This window comes from Rhinolophus hipposideros (assembly GCF_964194185.1).
Source record: "Rhinolophus hipposideros genome assembly, chromosome: 16".
In the NCBI taxonomy this organism is placed as follows: Eukaryota; Metazoa; Chordata; class Mammalia; order Chiroptera; family Rhinolophidae; genus Rhinolophus; species Rhinolophus hipposideros.
In genome coordinates this window covers 23,906,636-23,932,627 of record NC_138062.1, presented here as the reverse complement: position 1 = coordinate 23,932,627, position 25,992 = coordinate 23,906,636, and the positions used below count along the sequence as shown (strand labels likewise).

General features: G+C 33.7%; 1 protein-coding gene across 3 annotated transcripts in view; it reads left to right on the top strand.

Moving 5' to 3' along the window:
* FBXW7 (F-box and WD repeat domain containing 7) overlaps window positions 1-25,992 on the top strand; it is a 173,184-nt gene that overhangs the window by 35,118 nt on the left and 112,074 nt on the right. Inside the window, exon 2 of one of the 3 annotated variants that reach the window (XM_081076756.1) lies at window positions 454-500. The exons of 1 other annotated variant lie outside the window; for it this stretch is intronic. The gene's annotated coding sequence lies outside the window, so the exon portion shown is untranslated. Of the gene's footprint in view, window positions 1-453; window positions 501-25,992 lie in introns of those variants that run through there. One more of the 3 variants, XM_081076754.1, reaches the window with a different exon arrangement.

Genomic DNA, 25,992 nt, shown 5'->3' with positions numbered 1-25,992 from the left:
TCCATGTAATTCAAGATCTGATATCTATGTAACTACTTACAACTCTTGACTAGCTGAGACCCCGCTTTTTAAAATATTCTTCACCAGTCTAACTTTAACTTTTCCTCCTTCAAAACTGAAACAGAAAACAACAGCAAAAGAACAGTATTTTATAAACCTGGTTTATTATAGACCTCACTTGTTGTGGTCCAGTAAATCCTACCAATATCGTAATTCATTATCTCTTCCATGTATTACATATAAAATTTCAATTATTTGTAAGATTAGGGAAAATATTGTTTTTATTTATCACATACCAAAGTTTTAGCGTATGATTTAGGCTTTAAAGTATTGTAAACAAAAAAGCAAAAATAAATTGCTCTTATATAAATGGGTTTCTTGGGTAGATTTAACAGAGTAGGGTTAAATTCTGTGAAGTTGAAAAATTATATCTTATTGTTATTTTTTATTTAGGGAGTCTCAACCATCAGCAGGATTTTAAAAGGCTATCTAAGTACTTGGTAAGTATACACTCTTCATGTTAAATACTTTGCATGTTACTTAAGTTTACATATGTGTTACATTAATGACATTTATAGTAGCCAGTGTAGTGTAAGTTACAATTATAATTTATATTTCTTTTAATTGTTACCTGGCACTGGAATTTCTTCTCTTTGTATTTATTCTGATCTCCTTCTGATTTTTTCTACACACCATGTCCAGAAAATTCTTTTAGAATACAGCCTAAGTACTCTAAGAGTTCAGAGTCAGACATAGTCTTATTAGCAGGATGCTAATACTTTGTGAATGAAACTGGATTTTCTCCAAGTTAGATTTTTGTAACTTTTCTGTCAGCTGTTGATACTAGTACAGATTTCTTTCTAGCCATCCATTACTTGAGTCCTCCTTACATTAGTTCCTGTTCACCACAGTAAGCCAACACGAAGACCAGTATTCTGTTCAGGCCCAGTGATATTTTCTGTTGGGGCTACTCCAGATTTTTTGTATTAGCATTGTAATATTAAAAATATGGTAGGTGTCTGTAGTTAAGAATTTCACAAACTTAGGACTGCACTAGATAAGATTTTTACCTTTTTTATTTTTGAGTAAAAGTAGGAGAGTTAATCTCAATGTATTTTACTTTTACTTCATAGTATTTTAGAGTTATGTGCAATGTGATTATATAGATACAATAATACTTTGGTTAATCATGATAGATTTTACAATTACGTATACTTCAACAATGGGGGTTAAGTACTGAAACATTGGTTAATCAAGTGTTATAATAAAGTTTTTGATGGCTTTAATGTAGTCAATGAAATATTTTTAAAAGGTCAACACATTTATTTGATTATCCAAAAGAAACTTCCTAGCTACTTGAAAAAATGTTAATGATAAACATTTTATTATACTTTTTAATGTGTTTGAGACAACATTCAATCAAATGATGTTTCTAAAATTCTATAATAATCATAGTTGATGCTTAAATATTCAACAATTATATTTCTTTGTTTACTGTGTATTTATAATTTATAATAAATGTGACATGTTTAGGAACAAATGGTATTACAAGAATTTCTTAACTAAATTTTTACTAGTTTAAAATGTGGTAACTGATTTCTGGAGATACATTAAGTAGAAAACGGTCACTTACTGTCATTACCTACCCCCATACATATAATTTAAGTTAGTTTGAGGGAAGTAATCATCATTGCATTCTATATGTTTATGACACATATTTTATTTTTTGCAGATTTATTTGTATTCAGTTACTGTTTTCTTGAGATATAGTTCACATACCAGAAAGTCATCCCTAAGTGTATGATTCAGTGGTTTTTAGTATATTCAGCGTTTTACAATAATCACTACTATCTAATTTTAAGATACTTTCACATCCCCCTTCTCATGGCTCCCTGAAAAAAGCCCCTTTATCCCTTAGCAATAACTACTCCTATTTTTCCTTCAACCTCCTGCCCCCCACACCCTAGGCAGTCACTAATGTACTCTCAGTTTCTATGGATTTGTCTATTCTGCACATTTCATATAAATTGTCCTTTTGTTTCTGACTTGCACTTAGTATAATATTTTCAAGGTTCATCCACGTTGTAGCATGTATCATTCATTTTTATGGCAAAAAATATTCCATTGTATATCATATTTTGTTTATCCATTTATCAGTTGGTGGTTTGTATCTACTTTTTGGCTATTAGTAATGCTTCTGCAATGAACATTTTTATACAAGTTTTTGTGTGGACATACGTTTTTATTTTTGTTATATACCGATAACTTAAAGGGGTGGAATTGAAGGGTAACATGAATATGGTAGCTCTGTGTTTAACTCTGAGGAACTGTTAAAATGACTGCAGTATTTTAGAAGTCCATCAGCAGTGTGTGAAGGTTCCAGGTACTCCACACCCACAGACACTTGTTATTGTCAGTCTTTTTGTATTTTCGCTATCCCAAAAGTTGTGAAATGGTACCGTGCTTCCCCCAAAATAAAACATAGCTGGACCATCAGCTCTAATGCGTCTTTTGGAGCAAAAATTAATGTAAGACCCGATCTTATATAATATAAGACCAGGTATAATATAATATAAAATAAGACTGGGTCTTATATTAATTTTTGCTTCAAAAGACGCATTAGAGCTGATGGTCCCTCTTATTTTCAGGAAAACACGGTATTTCATTGTGGTTTTGATTTTTATTTCCATGTGACTAATGATGAGCATTTTTCCATGTGCTTATTGACCATTTACACATGTTCTTTGGAGAAATGTCTGTTCAAGTCCTTTGCCCGTTTTTTAATTGGATTGTCTTTTTATTGTTGATTTGTGAGCATTCTTTATATATTCTGGAAGCTAGTTTGTTATGAGATATATGATTTGTAAATACCCTCTCCCATTCTGTGGATTGTCTTTTCACTTTCTTTCTGGTGTCTAATGAAGCACAGAAGTTTTTAATTTTGATGAAGTCCAAATTATCTGTTTTTTCTTTTGTTGCTGTGCTTTTAGTGTCATATTACAAATTTACTTTTAAATAAATATTCATTGATTGTCTAGGTCTGTGACAAGGTTTTAATTTTGACAGAACTATAAAGCGTTGGTATTTCCTGTGTTTGACAGCCTAAGCCCAAAGGAAGCAATTATCCTTGTATTTGTGCTTCGATTCCTTAGCTAATTGTTTTAAGCAAAACATTATGTGTTGATCCCATGTTTTACCATGAAAGTGTTAGCTGTGTGTGACATGTTTATTGATATTACTCTTGTGAATTTAGTGTTTTGGTTTGGAGAAGAACTTAATACTTTAGTTTATCAATCTAATAAATACTGCCAGGATTTTTTAGATTTTATACCTTAATAAAGCCATTGCTTTTTAGGCTCAGAGTATTAACAGTTCTTTTTATCTTTTCCTGTGAAGAGACAATAGATTTTGAGAATCTTAATGATTTTAATCTCGTGCAGGTTATTTGTAAGCAATACTATTTCAGTGTTTTTGTTATGTATGTATAAAATGTATATTTTCTTCTGCTTGATGAAGTATGTGTCGTCTTAATTTTTCTGGGAGCATTTTAGTTTCTTATTTTTGTCATTGTGTGGCTTCTTTTATCAATTGAAGACATATTTCAGGATATTTCGGCCTACCGTGTTTAATTTTTTAAGAGAAATGCCATGTAGCAGTGGGATGCCACCATGCTCAGCGTTGGCTTCCTATGGAAGGGCAAAAGGGTGGTAATGTACTATAACACATGTATTTTTGTCAGGGAATTTATTTTTGTTTATATCTTTTGTATTATCTAAAATTCTGTGTTAATTTCATATTCAGAAATTAACATATTCTGTGTTAATTTCGAATAACCAAAAGTCTATTTTAATGAAATTTAATAGAGCTAATATTATTGGTATTCGTCTTGTTAGTTGATTGTAAATCATGGTTTTCATTGGATAACAATTAACTTAAGTGCCCATGGGATGGGTACTGTTGTTCTTCACACTGATGTTTTTGTAGTTTGTGTTATACTATCCATGGACATTTTGCAATGGAAAAGGAAATAAAATCTGATGTTATATCATTCGTGATGGTGTTAAATTTTCCATTGTGATGAAAAATAAGGACAAGATTTAGTTGAGAGAGTTGTGTCCTCCTATGGTGTATATCAAATGCAGTAATGAAGAGAATTTTGATGACCTGTTTATGGCTGAATTAAGGCAAAATGGCTTTTGTGCACTGTTCTTTCCCTTTTCCCTCCTCTTGTTCTACATGCTTACTGACATAATACTTGAGTATATATTAATTCTCTGAGTTTTATATTTGAAATGGGGATTTAATATTAACCAGAGATCCCTTTTTTTTACACGTTTAAAAAGGATTATCCTTTGGTCAAGCCACTAATTTGTCATTAACATCAGTAGGGGCTGCTGTATACACTGTATGTATTAGCAGCTTCTCAGCACATGTCCTAGAGTTTGCTACTCTTCTTATCCTAATACTCCTTGGAGATATTGGTCAGAGCTGTAAGGATGGAACACTTAAACTCTTCTTCCTCAGAGTGCTCTTCCACTGTTTATTAAACTTAGGAAAGGTCAGCTGTTGGATTTCGATTATTCTAAATGGTACACATTTTTGAATTTCTGAAAACCATTGCATGCTAGTATTAACTCCCTTTTCTCCCAGTATAGTTACAGAAGTAAACACATGATGCAGGGAAGTTTTCCTAAAAGCTTTTTCCTGTAGAACTCACTCTTTAAATGAAAAAATTAATCCAGATTAACCCACATTCAATCTAGTAGCCATCTCAGTTTTATTCTTATTAATACTCAAGATTTCCAGTCTCCTGATCTTTCTTCACAAATTTCCCAGTCTATCATCAATCTAAATAATTACAGCCATTCATTTCTTCTGTTTTGTTCCCTGTTTGTGGACTGCCTACCTTTGTTACAGTTATATCAGTTTACTGTCTTGGGAGGTTCCTAGTATATATTCACATTTCCTCTCCTAGTTTTGCCTCAGAGCTTCCTGGTAATCCTTATGTCTTTTTGATCTTCTGTTTCATTCCATATATTAGTTATTTGGAACCTTTCCACTGTCCTCAAGTGATCAGTCCTTTCCCTCTTTTTCTTATTCCTTTTTCATTTTTTACTTTGTATTTTTTCTTTCCTCAGTCTATAATAAGATGTATTTAATAAGATGTTTTTATTTCTCTAGAAAGCTACCATCTATATTCTTAATCTTATCCCTTCTTTCCTTCAATGGAACCCTTGCTGTTTTCTGTATTCTCTCTCTTATGCTCTTCTGCGCTGGGTTCTCTGCCTTATCACACTTGACCTTGAAAAATACCTTACTTCTCTTCTTCCTATTCTTCCCATTATCACTGGGTTTGTTTTATTTATAGTCGACTCTAAGTGTCCAATTTCTTAACTCTTATTCAACCACCTTCTGCAGTTTGACTATTGTTTCTACCAGTGTTCTGCTTACTGTTCTGTAACAGTAAACCACTTTTCTCACAAAACCAGGTAGATAGGCATTGGTTATGCTGATGTTAAAATGCTCTATATCATCCCAAAGACTGAGCCCCAGTTGCTAAACCTGTATCTTTTATTTTCCATCCTGCCCTACCTTTTTTAGCATTTGGTATTTTGCTGCTTCTTAACATTCACTTCTGTCTTTGTCTCCTGTAATACTGTACTTTAATGGCTCTTTTGCTCTGACTAAATGTTTGTTTTCTTTATTATTGCTTTTTTGCTTTATATTACCTCTTAAGTAGTATAGACTGGATTAAAGCTTTGCTCTTTGCTCCTCCTCATTAAATATCATTTTTAGGAGATGGTCTGTTTTCATTACGTAAATTAACACAAATTTATGATGACTCACAAATGCCACATTTCCTTCATTACCTGTTTTATCTCAGTCATTATGTCCTCAGCACCCCAACATTGTTATTTTGCAAGCTGAAAAATTTTGCCTTGTACAGTGGTTGCTTGATATGTGATTGGAACTCACTAAATGGTTTTTGAATCAGTGAATGAACTTATTGAGTCTCCCAATCTGTTCAGTTTTTTAGATAATGATTTTAACCACTCACCTGGTCTCATGCCACAGGCCCTATAACATTTGTGACAAACACTTGTGTACACTTTTGTCAACATCAGTTATCATATTTTGGTCCTAACCTTAACAGATTAATGAGGCAGATGATATTCTTATTTATGGATGGTAGAAATAAGGATCAGAGAGATTGTGATTTACTTATGGATTTACAAGTAGTGGTGGAGTTGAAAGTTAAAATTAGTTTCTGATTACATGTTTCCTGGTTTTCATAGAAAATACTTTCTAACGATAAAAGCAATATACAGGCAAGAAATTTCTCTGAGTACTATGTGAGTTAAAGAGAGAAGACTGGAAGGTACTAGTACTTTAAATTCTTGTGTGATGAGACCAAAGTCCTAATTTGGTGGAAGGAATACAAGTCAAGGATGTGAGTTTTTCAGTCAACATTGATAGAATTTTGAGATTTTAATATTTGATAATGAAGCCAGGACGTAGTTGAGTGAACCATCCCTCGATAACAATGATAAATTCTGGTTAAAATATTGAAAGAAAAATTCCCCACTATTTCAAAACAGTGGAAAATGACCAAAAGGAGGCAGAAGCCTGTTGAGAGGTTATCTTTTAATGCCTGCAATGTGTAAGAATTGTATATTTGCGGCTTTCTTGTCTTTGGGTGCAGCCCAGCCTCCTGTTGTCCCAGTGCAATAAGACCAAAGTTAGGGCTAGCCAAGCAGCTGGAAATTGACTGAGGGAAATCCTGGAAGCAAGAGAACCACTGATGAGGTAAACAAAAACGTGCAATTTTTCGTCAGCTCATCGTTATCACAAGCAATTCTAAAAGAAGTAAGATTTCATTTGGAAAGGGTTCTATTGGGGGAAAATGGCTGAATCACTATTTTACACTATTAATAGTATAAACTAAATTTCATTTGTTTAGTATTGTTACTTGTCATGGATGACTGGCTACTTCTTTAACTCAGAGTAAGTACAGTACATCTTTATTTATATAGTAACATATTTATATATATATAGTACATCCCCAGACCTTGCTTTTGAGGATTTCTGACTTGTCTGAATCCATTTCTTATGAAAATTAGCAATTCTAGCTCCAATATGATTGAAAGCATTATGATAAAATATAAATTCTATATAACATGTTGTGGATACTAAAACAATTTACAATGTTTTTCGATATAACTATTTTAATAATACATCATACACTATGCTTTTTTAAAAGTAGCATGTCATGACCATAGTTTTATTTTTTGATAACTTAGGGTTGCCAGTTTGATTCTCACTTATTATACATGATGCCATTGGAGAGAATTTAGTTTGACTCATCCCTGGCTTTTAGAAGTAGACATGTTAATGCTCTAGTTTTTCTCCCTAGATTCCCTTTTTCCCCCTTCTCTGAAGCCAGTTAAAACCATTCTTCATTTTGTAGATATAGATATGAATATATTTATAGATATGGTTTCGCCTGCTCCCACCCATACCTGTTATCCATAGGCAGTCAGAAGGTGTTATTAGGGATTTGTAAAGCATTACTTCCTGTAGTTTGTAGTACAAAGAAAACGGGTGTATTTATTGTAGTACTGACTATGCTTTTCCAAACTGCTTCCTGCCTTGCCCGCCCCCTGGTTTGGAACCACTGCTGCGTGAAGGCCGTGAGAGACCTCACATTACCAAGGCTGACTGAACTGACTGCTGTCTGTAAAAGGAATCTTGAGAGTGACTGTTTGGTTTGCTCTTTGCTTGTTTTAGCTACTCTGGTAGTTAATTTGGCTTTGGTACTGTAATCCCTTATTTACCACAGGGAGATGGAGTAATGACACCATCTTGCTTACGAGGCAGAAGAAACTAGTGTAAAGAAGTGGGCTTTGTTTTACTGTAGAGTCAGCTGGATTGGAAAAAGTGGAAGTGCTGATGGTTTTGAAAATGTGATGATACTGAAGTGATCCCTCTGTCTTGACTAGTTTTCTTACAGCGTTAGTGATAGACTGAATGCTGTTTTAGGCAGTCGGGTCATGTTGTCGTGTGAACCAGCTGTGCTATGTAGGCGGGTAACTTATACCACTTTCCTAGGCAGGGCTCCTCACCTGTTTTTTGCGGCCATTTCACTGCACCTGGAAGTGAACTTGAGGGAGTAACTAGATCCTAATCCCATACATTAGCTCATACCAGTTGTTGAACATGTTAGTTGTGGTTGTCTAGCTATGTTAGGGCTGTCCTGGCTACAGAGTGGAAAAGATTGAATCGCTTATCTGTCATCACATGCCAAAACTTGCCTGTGACCCGTAGAAGTGACGTAGCAAACTGAACATAGCCCGGTGGTTCCCAGTTACAAGTTCCTACTCCGCCTCTTTTTTGTTTTTTCCTCCTACTTTCTTGTCATGTTCACATTATAAGCAGTTCTTCCCAGTTAGAAGGAAGTTCGTCCTTAATGGATCTGGGTTACAAAGAAATGGGGCTGTGACAGCAATCTAGCATGAGATTATTATGCTGTCATCTTTGAATGAACAGGTGGATGTTTCTGAGGTGGTGGCTTGCCTAAGAGAATACTGCCTCCTGCGACTTGTCTGACTTAGCGTCCAGATGTGTTCATTTTCTCAGTGTCTCTGCGCTGTGCTGGATCATGTACATCTGGATCATTCTTTTAAGTTGACTAAGCTGATACGTATCTTTTATCTTTTGAGAGTTAAAAATGTCAGAAGGCTCATTAAAAATTTATTAGAAACTCTCAGAAGGTGTAACTAAATGTGCATCATCACTACTAGTATAGTTTATTTTTAACTATTATGTCAATCTGCTTAGAAAGTTTATTTTAAACATCAAATTACAAGCTTCCTGAACTTTCTCCTTTTTTAAATGGGGTTAGGGAGGATAGATGTGGTGGAGAACTCCATTGGAAACTGAGTACCACCACCCTTTACTTGCTAACTGGAAATCTTTTCTGAATTCCACAGAGAATATCTGTGTTCTTACACCAATTCTCTGACACCAACTGGGTGTCCCACAATTCAATTCAGTTCAATTCAGACACTAACTACCCATAGTCAGTATTATATCCCACAAGTTCAAGGGCATGTTTCTCAGGAAGAGTGCCAGAAGTGGGGTCCCTGGCAACCTGCATTTCTGTCTGACCTGGCTACAAATTCCGAGATTTCCCCAAGTACCCTTCATGTTGGATAATTTGATAGAATGATTCACAGAACTCACTGAAAACCCTATACTTAGGAGCACGCTTTTATTATAAAGGATACAACTCAGGCACAACCAAATGAAAGAGAGGATGGGGGTGAGGTCTGGGGTGGAGGTGGGGCCGACAGGGATTCCATCTCCTCTCCTGCTACCCAGGCATATCACCCCCCCACTATGTCAGTGTGTCCCCAACCAGGAAGATCTCTTGAGTCTTGGTATTTATTATTTTTATTGAGGTTTCATTATGTCACCTATGATTTTCATTAGTCAAACTATGATTAACTAAATCATAGGCTTTGTGATTGAACTCAGTTTCCAACCTCTCTCTCTGGAGATTGGAGAGGTGGGGCTGAAAGTTTTTCTGGTGACCAGCCCCCATCCTGAAGCTATCTAGACACTACCATGAATTACCCTGTTAAACGTAAATTCAGGTAGTTGATAGGGGCGCTGACAGAGTTAGTGTCAGAACTGAAGAATCGTTCCTTTAACTTCTGCATTCTGACTCTGGGTAGATAGTGTCAGAATTGAATTGTAGGGCACCTAGTTGGTATCAGAGAATGAATAACAAAAGACGCTCCAAGGATTTGTGAATCTCTGTGCTAGGAACTGGGGCCAAAGACCATATGTATGAGTATGTGTATATACTCATACCTATACACTTAAGAACATATGTATATTTAATTTTACTACAGCTTCAATGTAATATCTTTGTTTCTTTTATCTTTTGAGTTGTCTTTGGGATTCTTTGTCTCCAGACTGTTTATTGGGATTCTACCAGAGAATAGCTTTCAGATTTTAATTTCTCTGCTTCATTTTCATGTTCTAATTTTTAAATTTAAAGTTTGCTTTTATTGAGATAAATTAGTGCATAATTTGATGAGTTGTAACATACGATTGTATTCATGAAACAACTACATTCAACATAATGAGTATATATATATTGTCCCCCAGAAACCTCTTTTTAACTCTGTAATTCTTCCTTCCATCCCCCCATTTCCAGGTGGTACTAGTTTTACTTTCTGTCACTTATGGGTTAGTTTGTCTTTTCTTAAAAATTATATAAACAGACAATGTATCTCCTCTTTTATCTGGCTTCTTTTCCCCAGCCCAGTAACTTTGAATTCATCCATATTTTGTTGAGTGAACTTTCAATACTTTGTTCCTTTTTTTTTATTATGGAATAGTATTCCACTTTGGGCATACATCACTGTTTGTTTTCCATTTATCTGTTGCTGCAATGGATTGTTAATAGATTTTGGGTGTTATAAATAAAGCTGCTACAAATGTTTGTATGGCAGATTTTTAATGTGGACATGTGCTTTCATTTTTCCTCAGTGGAATAATAGAGTCATTTGGTAGGTATATGTTTACCTTTATGAGAAACAAGATACACGTCCTTTGGATAACTATGTGCAGGTGTTTTCCAGTTTGTGGCTTGCCTTTTCATTTTTCACCAGTCTTTTGAAGTTCAAAAGTTTGTTATTTTGGAGAAGCCCAGTTAATATAGATATAGATATATAGATAAAGATATAGATAAATACACATATATGTACACACACACACACACACACACACAGGGTGCCAAAAAATGTATATACATTTTAAGAAAGAAAAACTATATACCAATAACAAAAGATGAATACAAGTCACATTTGACTTCTGCAATGACAAGAGGTGCTCAAAGTGGTTACCATCAGCGTCCAGACACTTCTGATTATGGACTACTGCTTGAGCAACGTTGACCAAAGTGTCCACTTGTATACATTTTTTTGGCACCCCCGGTATATAGATATATTTATATTTCATGCTTTTTGTTTTATGTTGTGGTAGGTTGAGTAATATACCACCCTGCAAAGATGTCCATGTTCTAATTTCCAAATCCTGTGAATATGTTATCCTAAGAGGCTAAAGGAACTTTACATATGCGATTAGGTTAAGGATTTTGAGATGGGGAGATTATCCTGGATTATCTAGGTGGGCCCAGTGAAGTCACAGACTCCTATAAGAGGGAGGTAAGAAGGTCAGGGCAGAAAAGGCAAGGAAACAGATTCTCTTTTAGAGCCTCTAGAAAGAACATTGGCTTGGCAACAACTTTTTAGCTCAACTGGAATTAGCCCAGTTAAGCTGATTTTGGACTTCTGGCCTTAAGATCTGTAAGATAATAAATTTATGTTGTTGTATGCCACCAAGTTTGCGGTAATTTGTTACAGCAGCCATGGGAAGGTAGTAAGATTTTGGTACCCAGAAGTAGGGGTGTTGCTGTAAGAAATTCCTAAAAATATAGAAGTGGCCTTGAAATTAGGTAATGGGTAGAATTTTGAGGAGTGTGATAGAACAATTCTAGATTGCCTGGAATGTACTGATGGTAGATATAGAGATCTTAAAGACTGCTGGTGAAGCCTCAGAAGGAAGTGAGGAGCACAGCAGAGAAAACTTACGTCATCTTAGAAAATACTTAAATCATCATAAATAGACTTGGTAGAAATGTGGATGTTAAAAATGCTGAAGATGAGACTCAGAAGAAAGTAAGGAGCATGGTAAAGAAAGCCTGTAGCTTCTTTGAGAAATATCCAAACTGACATAAGCAAAATTTTGGTGGAAATATGAATGTTACAGGTGCTGCTCATGAGGACTCCAAAGGAAATAAAGAACACGTTATGGGAAACTGGAATCTATGGGATCCTTAGATAGCAACAGAAAGCTTACCTGAATTCTGTCCTGTACTTACATGCTAACTCTGTTCTGTCTTGCCTTGGTATTGTAGCTGTCCTTTGTGTACTGTAACTTTGCTCTTCTATTATGTGCTTGCGTAAAGTACTTGAGTTTTATTTAAAGTGAGAAGTTTATATTTTTATATAAATTAAATTTGTGTTTAAAAAGTATCAGTATTCTTTAGAACAAACGTTTTAGACCATATGTACTTATTCTTGAGATGTCTTTATTACTACAGTCTTTCTGCAGTTTCCCTTTGAATAAATGAGTATGTAAAAGCAATTTGCTATACAACCTTTAATTTCTGGATTTTCCTGATCTCTTTTTTTAAAAGCAAAACAAAAACTATTTAAAAAATCGTATGAGGTGTGAATGAAAAATAGGGTGAATGTTTAAATTTTAAAGATTTATTACAGTAAAAGACACATTGCTATTAATCTCCTTAAAATACTCTTCCTCGCTTCGAACACACTTATTCCATCGTTCTTGCCACTTTCTGAAGCAGTTCTTCTGGAAGACTTCTTTCGTGAGTGTTTTTACTTCATCCTCCATCATCACAACTCTCTGTGTCACACATAGCTTCTGGTACAGCAGTTTCTATCAAGTAAAAACATGGTGTTTCATGGTCTTCTTTCACTGGACCTGGCACCGTGTGATTTGTGGCTCTTCCCCAAAGTCAAAATGACCATGAAAGGAAAACATTTTGAATTGATTCAGGACATCGAGGCAGCCACGACAGCACAACTAAAGACACTCATGAAAGAGGACTTCCAGAACCACTTCAGAAAGTGGCAAGAACGATGGAATAAGTGTGTTCGAAGTGACGGGGAATATTTGAAGGGGATTAATGGCAATGTGTCTTTTACTGTTATAATTTTTTTTTATTTAAACATTCAGCATATTGTGTGATCACACCTCATATTTTGAACTCATTTTGAATTAAAATGAAAAAGCATACATGGGTTTCATTTAGATATCCTTGTGTATTATTGACGAAGATTATTTAGAAAATACAAATGCATTGTTTGTTAGAATACAGTTGACCCTTTAACAACATGAGTTTGAACTGCATGGGTCCACTTATATGCAGATTTTTTCAATAAATCCCTGTACTGTTTTCAATCTGAGGTTGGGAGTCTGTGGATGCAGAGGGCTGACGGCATGCATTGATCTGTGCCATTTTATCTAGGGGACTTGAGCATCCTCGAATTTGCTATCTGGGAGGGGTCCTGGAACCAATTCCCTGTGGATCCCGAGACTTAAAACAACTTAAATCTCAGTGGAGTCAGAAGTTATACCCAGATTTTCGATTGCACGAGGGTTGACCAACCCCTGTGTTCAAGGGTCAACTGTAATATTAAATGGTAGCTTTTGTTAATGGTTATTATTTATTAGTATAATACAACATATAGTATCTGTGTATTCAGTCTTCACCCTATTCTTCCAAGTCTTTTTCTTCTGTATTCTAGGGTTTTTATTTGTTTATTTTTTGGAAGCAAGAATTATATAAAACAGTAATCACTATATTTTAAACCCTTGCCAAGTTGAGAGTCAATGTTTAAATTTAAAACATTTAGTCCTATTTAAGTGTGGAATTCCTAAATATTATAGTTCCCTCTTCTGTCTTTTCAGAGCTATTGCACCATGTTAAATTTTTCAAATTAATTTCAACAAGTATTCAAAAATTACCAATAGACTTAAGTTGCTATTTGATTCTCTGGATTTAGAAGGACTTTTGTGTCGGCTACCTATATCTCTAGTATTTCTTTTGAGGTTGGAATTTGGAATAGTTATTATCAAAAGTTATTTGTAGGAAATATGAGAAATTGAGGTACAAAGTGAGTGACACAGTGAAGACGTGTGCAGTTTCAGAATATAGGTCAGGTAACATGGTTTCTGCAATTCAGTGGTATATATAAAAGCGGAGCATGGGAGTTGCTCTCAAGTAAAAGAGATGTTAGAAACATAATAACCATATACAAAGAGTAGTTCTTGTTTGGATTCTGTTTAGATTCAATTACTTAGAAAAAACATTTTTGAGACAACCTTGGAAATTCAAATATTGATTGGTATTAGTTAATCCCATGGAAACTGTTATTTTCCTGGGTGTGATGTAGTGATTTTGTGATTATGTAAGGCAATGGCAAAATTATTTAAAGATACATGATGTGTGTGGGTGGGAGTGGGAATGACATGGTGTCTGAGATTGACTTAATAAAACCTCAAAATAAGAATAAAAGACAAATACAGCAATATTGGTAATATCTTGAATAGTTGTTGAATATGGGTGATGAGTAGATATGTAGGAATTCATTATACTCTTCTCTCTACTTTCCTATATAACCAGAATTTTTCATTTAAAAAAATTCAATGTTTTATTCATTTACCACAAGTTTTGCTATTGTTGCTCCTCTCCCAATATTTAAAAAAATATTCTTAAAGCTTTAAAAATATTACTTATATTCTTAATAAGAAAATGAGGCATTTCCTGGCCATTTTATCCTTCCTTCTGATTTTTTTTTCCTCCTTAGTAGTTATCACCGTCTACTATAGTAAATGTTTATTTTGTTTATTGTGTGTCTTCTTCCCCTGGAATAAACAAGTTCAGTGAAGGCAGGGGGGATTTTTATCTGTTTTTTGTGTTGGTCCATCTTTATTACCTATATAACACATGGTAGGTGTGTAGTAAATAGTTGAATGAGTGAATAAACAAATGAATGGGAACCAGAGCTCTTGAAAAACGGAGGACATGGGGTTTGGCCAAGGACAGAACCAAGGAGAACCCCCTTGAAAATTAACCCTGTGGGACTTACTGAAGAAAATGTAGGCTAGTACGTACAAATTTAGGGGGTGAGAGTCCATCTTTTTCTCATTTGACTATAAAGCCTTAAAATATTAAACTTTCAACATATTCTCAGCAATAGGAATTGCTATAAAATAATTCAATTATACTGTAATTTCTCTGATTGTCTTTCATATAGTCTTAAAAGTTTTTCTTCCCTAATCATCTCTACTACTGAAAGACAGTCCCTTTTGGAGATGTATTTTATTTAAAGTTTATGTATTCTCAGGAAAAAGAATTTTTTTAAAACAAGTGATTTTGTATAGGCAAGATGAATTTTAGAAACTGTTCTTACGGTTTCTTTTTATATTAAAAATATGTAATCTTGCAATTTTCCTTTTCCTAACAACTGATTTTTCCCCCCCAATCTATATGTGTTTGCCAGCTAAATTTTAATGTCTTACTGCATGGACATCATAATTAGCAGTTATCTATTATACATCTTTTAAAAAAATAGATGTTAATTTTCAACAGTACTGTGAGACACAGCTGGTAATAATTATACTCAATAATTAAGATGACTGAAAGTTGAATATTAAAATGGCATCAGTGAAAATTCAGAAGCATTTTATATTTGATATTCTAAAGTGAATGCTTTTAGAATCACAGCTTTTAAAATTACTAAAGTTGTTTTTATAACCCCAAACTGTAAGCCTTGATTTAAGGAAAAATGTGAACAGAAATATCTAGTGAGTCTCAGTTTTGGCTTGCGACCCCTTTACATTCTTAAAAAATTATTGAAGACCCCAAAGAGCTTTGATTCATTTGGGTTATATCTCTCAATAGTTAACCCTATTAGAAAGTAAAACTAAGTTTTAAAAGTAAGTGTTCATTTATTAAATTCACTTAAAAGTAATAGCTAATTACATGTTAACACAATTAACATTTTTTTGGAAATAGCCATATTTTCCTGAAGTGAAAAAAATTAATGAGAAAGATGACATTGTTTTACATATCTGCAAATATATTTGAAGTCTGGCTTAAAGGAAGAAAGTTGAATTCTCATATTGGCTTATACATTCAGTCTTCTCTCTATATATGATATGTCGTCTGAGGAAAACTTACTAGTGTGTACTCGAGACATGGAGAGTGAAAAATACAATTAACATCTTAATATTATGAAAATAATTTTGATCTCCATGTAACAGTCTCAGGGATCCCAAAGATTCATATTTTGAGAACTGCTAGAATTATTTCTAATGGGCATACTATATATGGCAATATAGAGTTTTAAATAAAAGAATAGTTTTAAAAAGTACTCTCATATAGTAGTGTCCATTGGGTAAGTTTCTATTTGATACATTTTACTTTAGGATAACTATTGAAGTTAGCTTGTGCTTACTTAATAAATTTGGTTATTGAGGGAGGATGGTCTGGTTTGTAAATTACACATCTTTTAGACTACCTTGTAGAATGGTTACCTTATTTCTCAGAGAAGTAGAAATTAATTAAACAGAAATAGATTGTTAAATTTTTGAGACAAGTTTTTGATATTTAGAGTTACTTGCAATTAAGGCGGAAAGCACAACTTTAAAATGCAGTTTATTTAAAAAATAATGTTGCTTCATTGTTATTAGTGAGCAAATATTAGCATTGTCTCTTTTTAAACATACCCATAGCTAGACTATTAAAGTTAAATATTAATCCTTTTTCCTAAACAATGTTATGTTTCTTTTTCTGATAGGTTTTAAGGCTTTATTTTTGTTGGTTTGCCGCCTTCTTCTATCTGTATGAATCAATAGTACATTAAATTAGTTGATATGGAAGGAAAAATAATATGTAATGAAAATAGCCCTTATTGCTTCCATTCTATTTTAATTATAACTAATATAAGATCCAGAGGGTATTGGTAGGAGGATGAGGGGTGTGAAGCATTACATGTCTAGTTATTTCACAAGTAATCTATACTTTGGGTCGTTTATTTCATAGTTTTGTTTAAAAACAACATTGATGCTGAGTAGCTAGTAAAATACTTTCATTAATAGCAAAATGCATTTGGTGGGGATTTTTATTGATGCTTGTCTGTAATATTAGGGGCAATGATTTATTTATAGGCTTTTGTTAATAATAAAGGTAATAAACTCAAATTATTTGGGCATGCTATACATTTGTTGATAATATAAATCATAGGAGGTTGTAATGCTCGGTACATTGTTCTACATTAGGATGTTGTATTAATTTTTTCATTACCTGTCTTGGCTTCCCAGTCTCGCACATTAGCTAGGGGTGTGCATCAGCTGTAATAAGATCTTTCCCCCAGTGTGTCTGACATGCATCTGAAAATATGACACATTCTAGATTTTAGAAGTTCTGTCGTTAAATCGTATAAGAAACTTAAACTGATAGTACTTCACATTTTCCACATAATGTGCTCTTTCGATGAATAGCTGTGAAGCAGCACGCAGGAAAAGCAGTTCTTGGCAATACCAGCTCAATTGCATCTGCAGATGAGGATTTAGAATTCTATGCAGCAGACAGTACCTCCAGCAGGCGAGTAAAAGGTTACTGCATTATTTTGCTTGTTTGTTTCCACAGCCTTTATCTACAACAGGTTTTTAAAAAAAATTCAATGTGAAGTGCATGCCTGTTTTTAGATATTCTGGAAATTGATTTAAGTATAACATGATATCAAAAGGGCAATGCAAGGTGAAGGAAGAAGCAATACTGGCTCTTTTTAGCTTTAAACCAAGGAAGAAATTAAGTGTGAGGCATGCACAAATAAAGAACCTTTCAATGCCACAGAAAACAGGAAGTTTTTAAAATATACATTTTAATTCGAGGTGTTTCTTATTACATTTAGTTTTTAGACTATCTTCCTCAAAAAAGGGTCCTGTTAAAAAAGATTGATAATCGTTGGTCTGTGAATATTCGCTAAGTTACAATTATTTGAGGTATGATTATTTGGGAAGACTATAACATATTTGTATTAACGTGACCCTCTCTTGTCCTGGAATTTATAATGTGGATTATAGTTACATGGTGTAAATAAATGCCTTTACACATTATTGACAAAGGATGCTTCAGTATAAAATAGACTAGAGTATGGCTGACATACTTAATACTTTTGCTTATATTTTTAGGGTGGTTTGTATTTTCTGAATCTTTTTGATGAGATGCAAATAACCCAAGTTGGAGAAGATTCAGTGTCAAAACAACCAGAGTTTTAATGGCTTTTCACTTATTACCAATACCTACCTATAGCCACAAGTCTTTTTTTTCCTGATTAAAACTCTTCTAACATTTATGATGTCAGGGGACTCCTTGGCTTGTCGTTATCTATACCACTATTTTTACTATAGATTTTTATTGCTCCATATTTCTCAAATCTAAGTACAATATTCAGAGAGAATTTTTGCTGTGCGTATCAACGACCATCCTGCCCCTTCCCAGCAATACTCATAGATTTTTAATAGCTACTGTATAAATTTTGTTTTTTAAAAATTTTTATGCCTATGTTTCTGTGTTTTAGATTGACTAATAAGATTGAAAATGATCCTGTAAATTAATCTATAATATATATGTAAAATCAGTTGATTATTCTTACTGTGAGTGCTTGGCAGGCTTCTTGAATCGTGGAGTCATAAAAGGTCAGCAGTTCTGATTGGTAAGTTAAAGAATCCGTCCAGTAATTTGCTCCCTGTTGTTTCTCAGAGCAATGCAGCAGCAGTTCTTTTCCAGATATTGAGCGGTTCTTGAACAGTGTGTATGGGGACAGGGAGGGGTGGGGCTCATTCCTGTTGGTTGTTGAAATAGTGAGCATTTACAGAGGGAACAGGTTGGATAGGCTGAGCTGAAGGAATAGGCAAACAGATCTAAACTGATGGAGGACAGAAAAAGTGGTTAGTATAATTTTGGGGTATATTATCTTGAGTTTGCTCCTTTGTTAAGGACTTGGGTTTTAATATAAAACAGTTTGAAATATTAAAGCACCTTACCTTCTTTCTAAAGAGTAGCTGGGAGACTTCTGTTTTTAGTATCGAGTTCTTCTTAGCGATGAGTTTGTGGCTGGTACCTTCTGTAGGGAAGCTGTTTTATTCTTTTTTAACAGTGTTTCTTTCAGCCAGAGAGCTGCAGAATGAGGCATTTAGCCAATTTTGAGTATATATGGGACATCATCAGTTCTGATTTTTAAAGTTAAATCCTCATCTAATGAGCAAGTCAATGTGTGGCTGTGGCTGCAGCATTATTTCTTCTTTAATGAAGAGGTTGAACCGTTCGACCTGCTGCTCCGATCTGTTCTCTTGTAGCCATACATCAGACCAGTTGCAGAGATTATCCATCGAATGTCCCAGGCAACCAAAGGTAACTACATAGATTTATTGCAAATAAAAATATACAATTAAAATGGATGCATTATAACTAGTACCAAATGATTAAAAATAAAAGACCAATTAAAGATATTCTTAGCAGTTTTCTTGACCTTGCCGTAGCTATCCAATATCATTTTGTCATCATCAGATTGTGTAGCAATGGAAATGCACTGCAGTAATTGATTTTGTAATAGGATCAGGTGATTTACTAGCTGCACTGACAACCACTTGCTTGCTTGCTCTGAGCTGTGGAGCGCTCTAATGGATGTTGTGATTGTAGCCTAGACTGGATATGAGACTGCTAGCTACTTAAAGCAGCAGCACTTATTTTAAAAATTAGAATAGTAAGCTTTCCTTTTTCGTTTTCTTTGCTTTAGGTTTTGGGAGACTTCAGTAATTTTAGTTAATTTGAGTACCCCCGTGAACTTTTAGAGATTATATATTATTTCATTCATCAATTCATAAAAAGTTCACTGGTACTAGTAGCCTTGAATATAATGAGATACAATCTCTCTGCTCCCTACTCCTAGCTCAGCAGCAACACATTTATCAACATACTTTGGTATTGATCACAGAGCATATCTTGAAAATATAAGAATTTTTTTTTTAGCTACCGTGTATTATGTAAATGAAACAGAATATTCTTAACATTTGCAAACTTTACCAATTTCAAACTCTAGCTGTAAATATAATAATGGAATTATGGTAAATGTGTGTACTAGTCAGTTGTGTTAGAATTGTTTTGTATCTTTTTGGCCTTTTGCATTCTTAATGGTTTCATGGATATAACAAGATTTAGGAAATCTGAGTTGGACCAATTCTAAGGAATATTGATGAAAATGTATGGTAGCTATTTTAAAGTAATGTTTAAGAACATAGCAAATTAAAAACTTAATCTCCAAGAGTATGAATTTTCAGTGGTTATATTTTTAATGATCTTGTTTTCCTATTTATTCTATGCCTTTTAAACAAATAATTGATTACAAATTTAGAAGTTTAGGACTAAAGCTTAAAGTAGAATAGAATATTCTACTGTTGCAGAAGGAAAAGTAAAGACTTTGTCTACATTGAATTTTTGCTGAGTGGCTTGCATTAGGAAATAAAATTATTTTTCTTCTCTCCCTTCCTCACCAACTCCTCTCTCTCTCAAGTTATCTAGTATGTAAAGTGTTTTTCACAGAATCTGACATAAAAACACTGAGTTCTCTGTCCTTCCCTAATTTATGTTTATGTTCTTGCCACAATAGAGACACTATTTCTTCCAACCACATTTAAAAACACTTATATAAATTAAATGTTTATAATTTGCTATAGAAGAAATTGGGCATAAGATTACCATTATATGTTATTGAAACTACCATGTGAAAAAAACTTTTCTTTGCAATGTATTTAAATACTTGCCCTTTGAGTGTTTGAGGCCGAGTGTTTCTTAAAAGATGCAAATATTACCAGTGTCATTGTGTACTTTATCCTGAATTGAGATGCTTAAAACATTAATTATGGAAGACTGTAATCTGATTTAAACACTAGTGTTTGTAATTTTTTATTATTCAATATGTAATCAGTTTATGCCCCACCTCCCCCTCCAAAAAAAACAACTCTGAACACTGCTAATATTAACATAAGTATGTTAATGTCATTTGAAATTTGGTCAAGGATGTGTCTAAATTACAAATGTTACTGAAATGTTAAATGGTAGATTATCTACAAATTAGTCATTGATAAAAGTTTCAGTAGAATGATGTACATTAAAACTTTTTTGCAACGGGTTGAGCAAATAGAAGGAAAATAAGTGAATACCAGAGTGTTGACTATTTCTTTCTTAAAGATTGTTTAGAAGAGATGGAAGATACTATGATTGTTCTGTATTTATACAGTATTTCATTTAAAATAAATAAGCAGTATACTTTGTGAAGTTCTAGCCCCAGTGAACTGCCTGTTCTTACCTTGAAAGCCTACCTGTACTTGATTTAACCAGGCTCTGCCACTAATCTACGTGATCAGTTTTATTTATGAACATGTTTAAGGTTCCTTAAACATACTCCTAAACTGTTCATTGAAAAGAAATCAATTTGCTCATACTAGTGTGAGGTCTGATAATAGTTGACCTGGAAGCTGTAGAAGTTGGAGTTAGGAGGAAAGATGAAATTTTTTTAAAGAATCAGTTTGTAGCTGATAATGAAATGTCTCCTTTCACTTTTCTTGTCTTTTGGAGGGGGGTATGCTTTTGCTAAGAGCGCTGTTTTATCTTTTTGATATCCAGTATTCTCTAAATAGAATACGTATTTTGAATAATTATCCTAGTTCTTAACAGAACAAATTTGGGATTAAATTCTGGTACTGCCAATTTATCCCATGCTCTCTAACAAAGATAATGCTATTAAAGAGCTTATTTTAGTACCTAGCATATTTTTTAGTAATCATTTTTTAAAAAGGTAGCCTTTATGTTATTAATTCTAGTGCTTACTCCTTATACGTCTTATATTGGCTGTGTGCACTCCTCTTTGTAGCCGAGGCAAAGTGATTTTTGGGTTGATTGAATAGGTACTTTCGAGATGATCATGTCATAATAATTATAACATGTATTTATGGAACCCTTGATTTGGACCAGAGGCTATACTAAGCACTTCCATATTAATTATGTCATTTATGAGATAGTATTCTTATTTTCATGTTTAAAAATGAGGAAACTGAGGCTCAGAGAGATGATAAAATTTAACCTTAAATCACACAGCCAGGAAATAGCAGAACCAATCTTAGAACTAACTTGAACTTAAATACATATGTACATGTATATAAAATTGTGGTAAAATACTGTACTTTAATAAACTTTTAGGAGCGGTGGGTTGGCTCATTTGGTTAGAGTGCAGTGCCCAAGGTCGCCAGTTCAATTCCCACATGGCCAGTGAGCTGTGCCCCCCACAAGTATAGTGAAAACAACTTGACTTGGAGCTGATGGGTCCAATTGAAAAAATAAATATATACTTTTTTAAAAAGTTTAATTTTATTGGGGAATATTGGGGAACAGTGTGTTTTTCCAGGGCCCATCAACTCCAAGTCATTGTCTTTCAGTCTAGTTGTGGAGGGCGCAGCTCACTGGCCCATGTGGGAATCGAACCAGAAACCCTGTTGTTCAGAGCTCCCTCTCTAACCAACTGAGCCTTTCAGCTGCCCCTATATATATACTTTTAAGGTATTTACACTTGTAATTCAGCAGTGACTGCAGAGATGAAGCCAAGTTTTGGTCTGAAGACCTTATATTATTACCTAATTTTTGTGTCTTGTATAAGAAGTAATTGATGCATTCACTTCTTATTAGCTATTCGGAATATACTTTTCATTGTTGCAGGAATTATTCACATAAAGTACTTGTACTCTGTTTGCAGTAATGTTTCTCAAATTGTGCTTCAGAGATCACTTGTATCTGGGTTATTCTGGGTGGTAGTTAAAAGCACAAGTCTCTATCAGAACCTGTTGACAGAATCACTGGAATGGGATCCAGGGATTTTCATTTTTAAACAAGCCTCTCAGATGATTTTTATGCATACCAAATTTTGAGAACCATTGAAGTTGAGAATGTGCTCCTATTTCACCTTTCTGTATATGTTATCTGTCAGCTTTCCTTTCTCTAATAATTGGTTTACAAACTGTAGATGATTTGTAAAATCATCTCTCAGGCTATTAGAAAGAATTTTGAGATAGAATGAGCAATGTCATATACTAATGGTGAAATGTAAATTGGTAACGTAAATTCTTTTATGGTAGGCATTTAAGGAACATGTTTAAGTAGTATTTAGAATGCTCATAAACTTTGAGTTACTAAGCCTACTTCTAGGAATTAATCCTAAGGGAATAAATCAGAGATTTACAGAAAGATTTAGGCATAGGAAGTTCATGTCAGCATTATTTCTAATGGTGAAAAGCTGAGAAAACTCAGTTTCAAACATCAGGAAAATGGTTAAATGAGTTTATTATATCCATTTGTTTGGGCCACCATCCAGCTTTAAATGGTTATGCTGGGAAGAATATTGAAGATGTAGGAAAATGCTCATGATTTAATCTAAAGTCTCAAAAGAAGAATGTAAAATTATACTGTTACGTACATAGGCATATAGTGCATATGGTATTAAGTTGAACTGTATGAAATTGCTATTTTTGTAAGTCATTGGTTGAATGTCAGTATTTTCATGGAGTTTAACCTAAAATGACATCAGTTTTGAAAATACATGTTCATTACACATTGTAGAGAAGGAGACTGAAAGAAAATACAGCAAATTTATAAAGTGATTAGCTTCTGGGTGATGAGCTATAGATAATTTAAAGTATTTCTTCTTCACATGTGTGTTTTTTTCAAAATTTCTAAGTCTTAGATTTTATCTTAAATTAGGTCAAAATAAGTTGCCAACAAAACCAATTATTGGGATCAATTGCAAAGCTTTTTTGGAAACCAAGTAAAATTTCTATAAATCTTTTAAGCAGACGTAAGGACTCTGTCTGTATCAATTCTCTTACCTCTTTTATTTGCCATTGAGTATATTTATGCAAATGAGCACATATACCCATACCCACCTAACAAATTTTCATTGGATTTGAATCTGCAGTGGAAAATATACTTTAAAAGAAAGAAAAACTTCAATTTTACAGGTTTTTCTTTAGCACTAGGCTCCTAAAGACCACAGACTATATGCAAGAGTTGGTTGGATAGCTAGCTAGTGTAAGCAAAAAGCTGTGTTTTAGGTTGTTTAAAATTTTTAATTAACAAAAAAGTATTAAATTTTTATAATTAATTATAAATTAATGTGGTTTAATTAATTTATAAAACTAAAGAATTTTAAAAGTTAGTAATCTGTATATTATTTTTAGTCTAAAAAGTTACCATGGTTATCTAAAAGAAAGTTATTTCTCTCTACCCTCATATGCTTTAATGGTTTACTTTTTAAATCATGACTTGATAAGCTCCCAGGTTCTAATTGTCTCCAAATGCAGGATGTTGGGTGTTTTCTGTACATTAAGTCTTTTAATCCTCACGTAAATCCTGTTTATCATGGCTGAGCTTCATTTTAGAGTTGACACCTTTCCCAGTTTACCTGAGATCACATTATGTGGTGAATCTCGGTTTTTTTCTTTCAGTAACATCTAACTGCAGGGCCAGTATTCTTAGCCTTGGTGTTATTCTTGTCCATCTGAAATTTATTTATGTATTCTTAATTTGGGAAAAAAGGAGAACTTTAGTATTAGCCTTCCCAATTCAGACTATCAAAGAGTGGAGGATAGTAGATAATGTGCAATTATTTCTTGTTTTTATTCAATCGCTTGTTAGTTATCCTCTTATTTGGACAGTACACGTGTCATTTTGGCATTTATTGAGAGCTAAGAGCTAACGTCGTGTGCAAACCACTGGAAATCCTAAAATGGGGAAGCCGAAAGTTTCCATCTGAGAGTTTATAGTCCTAATGGGAAAGGCAGACAAAAAAGTTAAGGTATTTCAGATATGTAGGCATGGAATTGAAGTTGTTGGAGCATAAAGTTGTTAATTCTGTTTGGGAATAGTGGCGAGAGGTACTTGGAAAGCATCTCAGAAGAGGTGAATTTAGAGGTAGCCATCGATTGTATTCTTGCCATAGGTACTAGGAATCTGCCAGAGGTACAAGGACCCCTGCCCCTGAAGTGATCTCTGACTAACCCCATCCAAGTCTTGGAACCAGCACTATAGATAGCAGTTGAAGGTATGAAGTAGATATAATAGCCTGAGGAGAGTGTGTAGAGTGAGAAAGAAGAAGTCAGAAATATAAAGTCAAAAATTTTATTCTTGGATTTACTAGAAATTATCCCTGTGTCCTTTGCCAGGTAAAATCACTACTGTGGGCTTTTCAGTAAATTGTGTTCTGTCCCTTTAAGTCAGATATATATGTATAGTACAAATTGACATAATTGTGGTTTGGCCCTTATTGGGCTTTACAGAAAGTAGTCTACTATAATGCAGCTTGTCGTTGGATCCAAGATACTATAAGATTAGATTAATGTGACAGTTAAAATTCATATATCATAAGTGATATGTTTTAGTGCCTAAGGATAGGATTGGACATGACTTAGATTTTGTGTAAGTTGGAAAGAAGAAAGTAATTGAGGAAGAAATTATTTTAATCTAGAATAAGAGAATGACAGTGATGGAAAGTTATGAATTACAGGTGTATTCTTTTTGTTTTTCTCATGCTTCCACATTTATAAGTTTCTTTATAATTTTTTTCCAACCAGTATGTGTAAGTTGTAAATATATGAAATTACAAACTTTGGAGGAAAAATCCCAGAATTCTGAGTGAGATTACAGTATTTAGGGGGAAAAATGTTATTCTTTACTCCTAAATCTATGATCTATAGTAATTAAAAATCACAATGTTAACCTTTTAAAGATACTGTTTAAGAAACAGATTGGTTTAATTTTTAAAAGAAAAATAAGCATAAGAGCAAAGGTTTGTAACATATTCTATTTCTATATAGGAAATACATTCCTAAATATTGGAGATGACTGGTTGTTGAAAGTCATAGCAGTTCATCTTCTAAAGAGTACCATTAAAAATTTGTTTCTTAGAATCATATCTGTGATAATTTTTAGGTATATTTTGGTATAACAAAGAATTCCTTGGTTGCTGCAAAATGAAAATTAGAAGTCATTGCCTTATAGCCTTTGTTCATTATGTATTTTATGATACTAACTATTGCTTCCTCCATTATTTTCATTCCATGACTAGAGTTTCATTAAAAAGTGAATTGAAAACAATACTGAATTTTACTATTTTTAAAATCTGTATAGTTGGATTGGGGAGACTCCCTTCCTATTTACAGTATAAGGCTTCACTCGTTTATATTGTTTTGCATCCGTGAATCAATGTCATATAGTACTTG